Source organism: Neofelis nebulosa, chromosome 7 (genome assembly GCF_028018385.1).
Source record: "Neofelis nebulosa isolate mNeoNeb1 chromosome 7, mNeoNeb1.pri, whole genome shotgun sequence".
NCBI classification, from domain to species: Eukaryota; Metazoa; Chordata; class Mammalia; order Carnivora; family Felidae; genus Neofelis; species Neofelis nebulosa.
Genome location: NC_080788.1, coordinates 16,792,594 through 16,803,131, shown reverse-complemented (window position 1 = coordinate 16,803,131; position 10,538 = coordinate 16,792,594). Strand labels below are relative to the sequence as shown.

At 46.0% G+C, this 10,538-nt stretch overlaps 1 long non-coding RNA gene across 2 annotated transcripts; it reads left to right on the top strand.

Moving 5' to 3' along the window:
• The first annotated feature begins 962 nt into the window (after positions 1 to 962).
• Positions 963 to 9,977, top strand: LOC131516110 (uncharacterized). Of its 2 annotated transcripts, XR_009263896.1 has the most exons (4): positions 970 to 1,068; positions 3,654 to 3,781; positions 5,586 to 5,674; positions 8,345 to 9,977. It is a non-coding gene; the product is annotated as an uncharacterized LOC131516110 (long non-coding RNA). The 2 variants fall into 2 exon arrangements; XR_009263897.1 differs by lacking the exon at positions 3,654 to 3,781 and having other exon boundaries at positions 963 to 1,068.
• Positions 9,978 to 10,538: the final 561 nt, after the last annotated feature.

Below are 10,538 nucleotides of genomic sequence, written 5' to 3'. Positions count from 1 at the left end.
TCCCAGTCCCTATGAAAGGCCACTTTCTGCTTTGCTCTGCATGGCCTCGGGACAAAGCGGATTAGGGGTGCAGCTTTGAAGTGGAATAACGAAGTGCCTCCTCTGTAAAATGCAGAGAATAAGACAAAACTCCCAACATGGGTATGGGGATCACATTGATGAAGATGAGGTATTGTCATATGAGTGGGACCCCCTCAGTGGGTATGTAAAAAGCATTGACGTAAACTTGATTCAAGGGGTACAAAGCAAAAAATTACCTTTCTCTAGATATCGAATAGCTACTTTTTATTTATTTATTGAAACATTTATTTTTGAGACATAGAGAGAGAGCAGGCTCACACAAGTCGGGGAGGGGTAGCGAGAGGGAAACAGGGGATCTGAAGCAGGCTCTGTGCTGTGAGGGCAGAGCCTGATGGAGGGTTCGAACTCACCAACCGTGAGATCATGACCAGGGCCAAAATCAAGTGTTGGCAGCTTAACCAACTAAGTCGCCCACATACCCCTCAGCCACATTGTTAAGAGTTAACTCTTAATTGCTTTGGATAAATACACATGCTTTCTTTTTCATTCATAAGAAATGTTCAACATGCCGCATCTGTTGTGGTAAAATAGGGTAAAACAAGAAAAGCCGGCCTGACAATCTCCTGAGGACTTTGGTTTGGACTGGTTATGTGTGGGAAGGAAACCCCTCCAATTCTTAGAATCCGGGCTCAACTCTGTCTTCCCTGCCTTTGTCCCTGCATATGAATATGCTTTCTCAGAGCCTCCTACACAGAAGAGGTCACTGGGGCAGGACACATGGCAATAACGGAAGTCGCTGGAGAGGAAGTCACACTCCGATGACCCGAGGGTTTGGTTTTGCATCCGGTTTCACTTCCGGTTTGCAGGCCGTTGCTGGGGGGTTTCTTATATTTGCTGGCAAACAGTGCCTTTGGCTCTGCGAACTACCCCCCCCCCCCCCCCCCGCCACTGCGTGCAGCCCTTGGTTGATTCACAGGCACAGGCTGGAGAAGGTGCCACAGGCCGCAGAACCGGAACTGACAGAGGGTCCAGGAGTCAGTTGTGGAGGTGAGATTGCCCAGGCCAGCTTGTTGCATCCTCCAGGGCCCTTCACCTCTGCTGCGTTTGTCACAAATCCAGCTTTGCTGGTGATGCCTGCTGTGACCCGGGGACCCTTGCTTCCTTCCTCCTCCGATCCGTCCTGCTCACTAGTCTAGGCATGTGTGGAATCTGGAGGCAGAAGGCCTCAGCTTCTGGAGCGCCTGGGCCGCTCAGTTAAGCGTCTGACTTTGGCTCAGGTCTGACTTCAAAGTTTGTGAAGTTTCTTCTTCTCAGTTTCTTCTTCTCAGATATTGATCAAATTATTTCACCTCTTTGAGGCTTGAAGGTTTTCACCCATAAAAGGGAAAGAACAACCTCAGACCTGTTCTTTGTGTGTAGAGAAGAGACATGATCCAATGAACCGTGTCTGTGAAAGCTCTTGGTAACTTCTTGTGAATGCGAGCTGTGTTTTGTTTGTTCCTGGCTGGGAACAGAATGGTCAGACACATGGACTCAGGTTGGGGTGTTCTCAGGAGGTGCAGAAAAGAAGTGAACGGGTAGATTTGGGCCACTGGTTCAGCCTGGACCATGTGTCCTAGGTGCAGGGGAAGGTACCCTGAAAATGATCCAGAATCATGCCCATTTTCTACATGAGGAGACTGAGGGCAAAGGGATAAAGGGCTTGGCCTAGATCTCAGACTTCCTTTCTTTCCTTATTATTTTAACGACATTTATTGTTACCATTGTTACCTGCACACACCTCCACTATGAATGTTTCTAAATTGTTAATCTGTTCGCCTCCCCATCCCAGCACCACCTAGACTGTCACTGCCCTGAGAATCGGAGCCTGTGTGACTGGTTTGTGTGTGCAGAGTCGCGGGCACCGGGCTGGCATATAACTGGACCTTGAAAAAGCGTCCAGTGGGCAACATGCCGGATGCCTCCCTTGGCTTCTAGTCCAGGGGTCTTGATGGTTCAACTCACATCTTCCCGTTTCAGGGGTCGTGTGTGTACCTTGGGCAAGTCCTGCCAGGGTTAGACCTTAGGAATCTGCAAAAGAAATCCTCAGCCAAAGAATTCCTCAGCAGAGATCTGCCTGTCATTTGGCATCCACTTCTCGGAAATTAAGAAACACAGGTCAGAAAGCTCCCCATACGGGAGGCGTGAGGAAAGTGAACTCCACGAGGTCATGGATGGGGTGGCGAGTCTGTGATTGCATTTCAACGACTAGGCGTGTGGCTGGCCCATAGGAGACCCTTGGTAATGTCTGCAGAGCGAGTGAGGGGACAAACGCATGGCTTCTTTAGAATACCGATGAATTTGCGACACCGCCACAAGATGGCTGCTGGAATGGCACACTGATGGCCCCTCGGTACTCTGCCCAAGAGGGGATGAGGGCAGCGGGGTGCTGGGGGGACACAGCGCGTTTTCATCTGTCGCTGCAAGTCAGAATATCTGGTTGGGTAGTTTCCACGCAGATGGGGGCAGGAATTGGGAGCCACTGCAGCTGCGGAGGGATGACCAGGCCGTCACTGCGACCGTAAATATGCCAGGGACCCACGCTGTGATGCTGACAGATGCCCTCCCTGCAAGGCTCAGATGGGAGGGACGCGCCAAGTCCGGATTTTAAATTAGATTCACCTGAGCCCAGTCAGGGACCTGTCATCCTTCCGATGGAATGGTAAAGGAAAAGGGAGGGGGCGGGCGGTGGGCAACGGAAGAAAATCTTTGTAGCTGAGCCTACCTGACTTTCCTCAGTGGGAGACACATGAAGACTGTTTCATGTCAAGGAGAGGTAGTTAAAATGCAGGCTGTTCAGTCCTGGTCTCAGAATTCGGGAGGTGTGGCTCATGCCTGTAGACCACTCATCTTTCCTTCCTTTGATCTATCACTTGATGGAGAGGAAGGCTTTTATGTGTGATTCCTATATAATGGGTAATTTAGTCCATCCCATTATGAAAAAGTAGTGAGTCCAGTTCTAAGTGCATTTGCTTTAGCTCGTCCTACAAGTCACTAGGAAGGTACTATTCTTAGATACTTTAGGTAGCTTGAACGCATTTTCTCAGTTGTTCATAATATCATTTTGGGGGCTCCTTTTAAAAAGTTTAAAGAGAGGAAGTCACAGGTTAAAAAGCAAACCAAAAGGGACACCTGGCTGGCTCATTTGATTGAGCATCTGACTTCGGCTCAGGTCACGGTGCCCGCGGTTCATGAGTTCGAGCCCTGCACTGGGTTCCTTGCTGACAGCACAGAGCCGGCTTTGAATCCTCTGACCCCCGCACCCCTCTCTGCCCCTTCCCCACTTGTGTGCTCTCTCTCTCTTTCTTCCAAAAATAAATAAAACATTAAGAAAAAAACTTTTAAAAAATACACCAAGGATGACAACATGTTCTCTGTCAGTGCGAGCAGTTTCTTGAGAGAAGGGACCGAGGGGATATATTAACGCATGGACCAAATACGACTTGCCTTATTTGTCACAGACTGTAGCATATTTTCACGGATGCTAACTTTTGGGTCCATTTCTGGTCTTTTTATGCCATGACCCAGCCTTAGAAGAATAGCCTCCTTCTGCTCAAAGCCTGGGTACTATATTTCTGAATTTGCTTCCTTAGCTGGTCAAATAAGAGCCCTAAACTAATTCGCAAGGAGTCAACCACAGAAACCTGGGTTTGAGGTTCAGACACGACCATGTGTGAATGAAGTAACTGCCCATAGGAAGGTTCGAGTTCATCAGACTCAGGTGAGCCACTGCAAGCCAAGACTAGTAACCCTTGATTCACAAACCATTTTGGTTTGATTCAAAATGTTTTGGGGTGGCTGGCTCAGTTGGCAGAGTATGCAATTATTGATCTCGGGTTGGAAGTTCAAGCCCCATGGTGGGTGTAGACATTAACGATAAGATCTTTAAAAATAAATAGATAGAATGATTTAGAAAATTTCAAGGTTAGAGAAAAGTCTTCCCTCACGTGTGCATTTCTTAGAGGAGACTCTTTTTTCTTTAAATTTTTAAAAATGTTTATTTATTTCTTTTGAGGGAAGAGGCAGAGAGAGAGATGGAGAGAGAGAATCCCAAGCGGGCTCCATGCTGTCAGCACAGAGCCAGACATGGGGCTCAAACCCACCACCTGTGAGATCATGACCTGAGCCAATATCAAGAGTCAGACACTCAAATGACTGAGGCACCTAGGCATCCCTCTCAGAGGAAATGCTTTTTAAAAAAAAATTTTTTTTTAATCTTTATTTTTGAGAGACAGAGACAGTGTGAGTGGGAGAGGGGCAGACAGAGAGGGAGACACAAAATCTGAAGCAGGCTCCTGGCTCCGAGCTGTCCGCACAGAGCCCGATGTGGGGGCTCGAATTCATAGACCGTGAGATCACGACCTGAGCCTAAGTCAGATGCTTAACCGACTGAGCCATTCAGGCTCCCTGTAGAGGAAATTCTATACAGACTGATATTTCTCTAAGAAAGAGTGTACTTTAAAATAATAATTGGCTAAATTGCCCCCTAAAATATAATTTTAAAGGCTTTGAAATAGATACTGTGTGCACTTGACCTGTCTTGGAGAGGTCTTAAAGAAGGAGAGAAGAATAAAAAAGAACAATAGCTTCCAACTTTCTATTTTGGTTGAAGAAACATGAGGGGAGAAGAAGGGGGCTTCTAAGATCTAGCAGGAAGGAGTTTTTGGTTATCTAACTCATTGGGGAAATAGGGTAAGCGTCTGAATAACCAAGGCAGTCAAGTCATTTCTGTTTATACCTGACTGTGATTCATGGGTTTCTTACTCCAAAGCAGAGCTCTGTCCAAAGGGATGCTTTGTGGACCGACTTGCTTTGTGAATGGGGCAGGGCTTGAAATGAACTGGGAACACAGGTGTGGGGTGTAAAACCTTTGTTGAACACCTTGGGCAGAGAAGACCTTGCCCACTTAGGAGAGACATGCTAAATCTAGAACATAACCTCTTCTGCTTTGATGCCCAGAATAGTTCTAGAGGCTTTTCTCCTCTTTCAATAAAACCAAGTAAGTTCCAGGGATTCTGAAGTTAGCCTGGAAGAGCAACGTGGCCCCCCAAATGGAAGGATTTCCTGCTAACTCTGTTAGATTGGGGCTGAGGTAATTTTTAGGTCCATAAATTTTTGGCCATTTCTCCCTTTAAAAAGTGCGACCGTTCTTTTCTCTTGAGTGTGGGCTAAGCTTAGTGCCTTGCCTCTAATGAACAGCTTATGGCAGAAGCAATGGATGTCACTTCCAATGTTAGGTTATAAAAAGACTGTGACCTCTAGGGGCGCCTGGGTGGCTCATTTGGTTAAGTGTCCAACTCTTGATCTCGGCTCAGGTCATGGTCTCGCGGTTTGTGGGATCGAGCCCTTCTTTGGGTTCTGTCCCGACAGTGCGGAGCCTGCTTGGGATTCTCTCTCTCCCCCTCTCTCTCTGCTCTTCTCCTACTCTCTCTCTCAAAACAAACAAACAAACAAACAAACAAGCAAATGGACTGTGGCTTCTATCTTTCGTGTGTCATCATTCTCTCGTGGCTTGCTCTCTGTAGGAAGCAAGCTGCCATGTTGTGACCAACATGAAGCCCCAACTCCCTGGCTAGCCACTTGTGAGGAACTGATGGTGTCTACCTGTGACCACGTGAGTACCAATAGTCTTGTAGGTGTCATCTCACTGCCTTTGCCATATACTATTCATTAGAGGTTAGTCACTGGGTCTAGCACACACTCAAGGGAAAGGGTTTACACAAGAATGTGTGCACCAGGAAATAGGAGCCATTAGGGGCTATGTTATAGGCCACCATGAAAGCAAATTTACCTTCAAAACTATATTTTAAGAATGAGGCCAAATTTTCCTTCTGCAGCTCTGTCTTGCTTTAGTAGTGAGAATTTGCTAACGAGAATTCCCTGGTATAATGTTCCGTGGGATCCCTGGGAGCATCAACATGGAAAGCAAAGCCCCGATTCCTTGTCAGATCACAATATCTGCTGGGTGGTGTGTGAAGAACACTGTCTATAGTCTGGGGTGAGTCTCCCCATCAAACCAGGCTTTACACATAGTCTGCATGTCAGAAACTCTTATCCCAGGTAGCCCCAGAGTTAAGCCACTCTGTGCCGACTCCAGAATCAAAAGAAATTAGTCCTGAGGCATGATTTCCTCAGTGATAGGATTGTTCTCAAGAACAAAGGAAGGCACAGATTGCTATGATCCAAACCATCCATTCAGAGAAATGGTTACTTTAAGGGCATGTCTAGAACTTCCAAATAAAAATCTAGTACTGATAGGTTTTTTTTTTTAAATTATTATTTGTAGGAAAATCACAGGAAAAAAAAAAGATAAAGCAAAATAGAAACACATCAGGAATATTCTATTACCAGGCTAATTGTTACCTTTCAGCACAGAAATCCACTCTATGGCCTATGAGACAGAACCTATGAGAGAGGAAGAGAGAGAGAGAGAGAGAGAGAGAGAGAGAAAACACCCAACTGAGTTACCAGAATCATGCAGTTATCAGCCCATAAAAATAGCAAAAAGATGAATGGATAAAGAAGATGTGGTTTGTATATACAATGGAATACTACTTGGCAATGAGAAAGAATGAAATCCTGACATTTGCAATAACGTGGATAGAACTGGAGGGTATTATGTTAAGTGAAATAAGTCAGTCAGAGAAAGACAGATACCATGTGTTTTCACTCATATGTGGAACTTCAGAAACTTAGCAGAGGACCATGGAGGGGAGGGAAGGGGAAAAAGTAGTTTCAGAGAGGGAGGGAGGCAAACCATAAGAGACTCTTGAAGGCGGAGAACAAACTGAGGGTTGATTGGTGGGGGGTGGGTAGCGGGGGAGGAGGAAACGGTGATGGGCATTGAGGACGGCACTTGTTGGCATGAGCACGGGTGTTGCATGTAAACGACGAATCATGGGAATCTACCCCCCAAACCAAGAACACACTATATACACTGTAGTTAGCTAACTTGATGAGAAATTATATATATAATAAATAAGTAAGTAATAAAAATTAAAAAAAGAAGAGAGAACCTATGAGTCAAAGAAGAAATCAGAGGAAAAAAAAAGAAATAGCAAAAATAATATATGAAGCCAGGTACTGATCCAGGGGCTAGTTTTCTCCTTGTAGCTCTGGCCATACATTCCCAGCACATGGCTTTCGGCTGTGTCTGGCCAAGTGAGTGGTGAACACTTCTTGTTGGGTTCTGTCCCTCTTACCATGTTGGCTTCTCACAGGGCTTCCAGTTTCAAAATCCCTACCTCCCAAGTGTCGCTGGTCCTCTTGGTCTTTGGCTCTGATTGCTTTTTAGGACTTCCAAACGCAGATTTGTACAAATATGATCTCCCTTTTTCTCCCCCACCCCCACCCCATTCTCTCTCTCCCTCCTCTTTTAGGAAGGAACAAATTATGCTAAAAGATATTTATGTGGACCCACTAAACGTGTCTAATAGTAGCTCTCAGACCCTGTGACTGATGTGTGGTGTCGTCAAGCCCCAGTTCTGTGCAAGCCGAAGGTGGTGATATTCATCCCCGCTGCTGTAGCAGAGACAGGGCCCATTTGTTCCTCTTGTGTCCCGCTCCTTATGGCCAATGACTGCAAAACTGTAACACAACGTAAAGACACTGGATGAATCTAAGACCTTGTGGCTCTAAATGTCATCCCGGTTGCCTGACCGTAAGACTCTGTAAGTGAATTTATGCCTCAGTGCGTAAATACGATACGGATACACAAATCTATGCACAAAACATTCTAACATTGGGTTCATTAACAAAGATTTTTTAAATGTGTATTTATTTTTGAGAGAGAGGGAGAGAGAGAGAGGCAGGCGAGGGAGGGGCAAGAGAGAGAGGGAGACTCAGAATCTGAAGCAGGTTCCAGGCTCTGAGCTGTCATCACAGACCCTGCAGCGGGGCTTGAACCCGTGAACCATGAGATCATGACCTGAGCCGAAGTTGAACGCTTAACCGACGGAGCCACCCAGGTGCTCCAGGGGCCATTTCTCAATGGGCTTCTGACACGTGGTTTAAGCTTTCTTCTTTGTACCAGCTGAGGAAACATGGACGTGTTAATTAAACTCCTGTCTACACAATGCATAGACTGATAGGGTCATACTGATCCCACAGAGTTCTGCAGAGATCCCACAGGTCTAAAAGTATAAACACGGGAAAGTCACGAGATAGTACTTGGCATTTAGCAGATGCTCAATAAGTGTTTGTGCCTCAAGGAGTGTAGGCAAATGAACAGTATGGACTGTTGGTTGAATCTTGTTTACCCTTTCTTGCTTTATTGTGTTTACAGGTGTGCTCCATTCTCTCAAACTGGAAGCCACTAGAAAACACTAATCAGGTCATATCATTTCTGGGACCTCAGTGCCTGGCTGAATAGTTTTCAACATAGCTACTCATACTAAAAACAACAACAACAACAACAACAACAACAAGTTGATTAAATGGAAGAAGGTCTGGATTCAAATCCTACTCTAAATTCTTTCATGACAAGACTTCTGGGCCTCCTTTTTCTTACTTATAAAAGAAGAGCTTTTTTTTAAATGTTTATTTATTTTGAGACAGAGAAAGAGAGAAAGAAAAAAAAAATCCCAAGTAGGCTCTGCCCTGTAAGTGCAGAGCCCGAAGCAGGGCTCCATCCCAAGGACCATGACGTCATAACCTGAACCAAAATCAAGAGTCGGACGCTCAACCCGCTACTGAAGTGACCCAGGCACCCCAGGAAAGGTTTTGTTTTGTTTTAAATCTGCTTTTGAGGATTTCAGTGGAAAATGAATATGTTAAAGTACTTAGAATTTCCTGGCACATAGTAGGTTCATAAGAAATTTTAGTTCTGCTCCTTCCTTTTACTCAAAATGGCAAGAATCTCTCAGTCGTGCTGAAGCCCTGGGTGGCCTTGGTGCTGTCTCTTGTTCAGAAAGTCGCTCTAAGTCCCAAGGGGCATGTGAGTGGAGGCAGCAGATGATATGTGTATGAGGTACAGAAGAAGCCAGCTCTGACTGAACCCACCTCCTTCCATTCTTTCCTCCTTCCTGCCCATTCCTGCTGTCTACCTTCCTCCCAACTGGTTATGTTAGCTTCTATGTACCCAGCATGAGGGACATACTTCACCCTGGACCTGCGGGAGAATTTGCATCGGCTATATATTTGGATTAAGAGGGGGGTCAAAGTTAGGGTGCTCAGGTGGGGCTGGAAACAGTGGAAAACCAAGGTGCTTTTGGGCTATAAACGGAAATGGATAGCGGGCTGGCCATGGTGAGGTAGGTCACTTAGAGATGTGATCCCCTGGAGAGGCAGTTGCAGAAATCAGCGGGGACCGATTAGAAGGGATTTAGGATGCCATGTTCAGCGGTTTGGACCCCGCCACATGGCAATCGGGGGATCGTGACTGTTCGAGATAGCGGAGGTGGAAGGACGGAAGGGGACACTGGACCAGCAGAGGGAGAGAGGCTGTGGGTATTCGTCAAAGCATGGATACCAGCACAGCTTTATTTTCATCTTTCAAGAACACTGAGTTTGATGTTTTTCTCAGCTTGGGTAGCTGTAACAAAATACCGCAGGCTGGGTGACTTAAACAGCAGACATTCATTTCTCGCAGTTCTGGAGCCTGGGAAGTCTACCTTCAGGGTACCAGAATGGTTGGGTTCTGGGGAGACCTCCCCTCCTGGTTTATGCACAGCTGGTCACCTTTTCGCTGTGTCCACACATGGTCTTTCCTTGGCATATGCGTATGGAGAGACCTCTCTCTCTCTCTCTCTCTCTCTCTCTCTTCCCCTTCCTCTTCCTCTTCCTCTAAGGGCATTCAATAATTCCATGAGGATCCCAACTTCATGGTCTCATTTAGATCTAAATACGTCTCCAAAAACTCATCTCCAAATATTATTACATTGCATGTTAGGGCTTCAACATACGGGTGTTGGGTGGGTGGGAGCAGGGACGCAAATATTGAGTCCATCACCAGGGTAGTGCAAAAACTGACTCAGACTCTTCCTACAGGGTTATATATACCTCTCCCCCTTACGGAGGGTCAAATTACCTGATGAAAATTGTCATTTTTAAATTTGTCCTCATTTGATAAGTGCACCTGGAGCCCCATGCAATACAAACTAGTTCACGGGTTTTAAAAAGGAAGATATAATGCATGCACTTATCATGCTCAACGCTTTGGAGATTAAAATGTTCCTCTCCCGAAAAAGGGAGGCCCAAGATCTTATCTCTCACTAGAATTTCTTTAAAAAAATTTTTTTTAATGTTTATTTATTTTTGACAGACAGAGAGCATGAGTGGAGGAGTTGCAGAGAGGGAGGGAGACATAGAATCCGAAGCAGGCTCCAGGCTCGGAGCTGTCAGCACAGAGCCCGACGCGGGGCTCAAACCCATGAACCATTAGATCATGACCTGAGCTGCAGTTGGATGCTTAACCGACTGAGCCACCCAGGCGCCCCTAGAATTTCTTGACCTCTACACTGTCAAACGGGTAACCCATG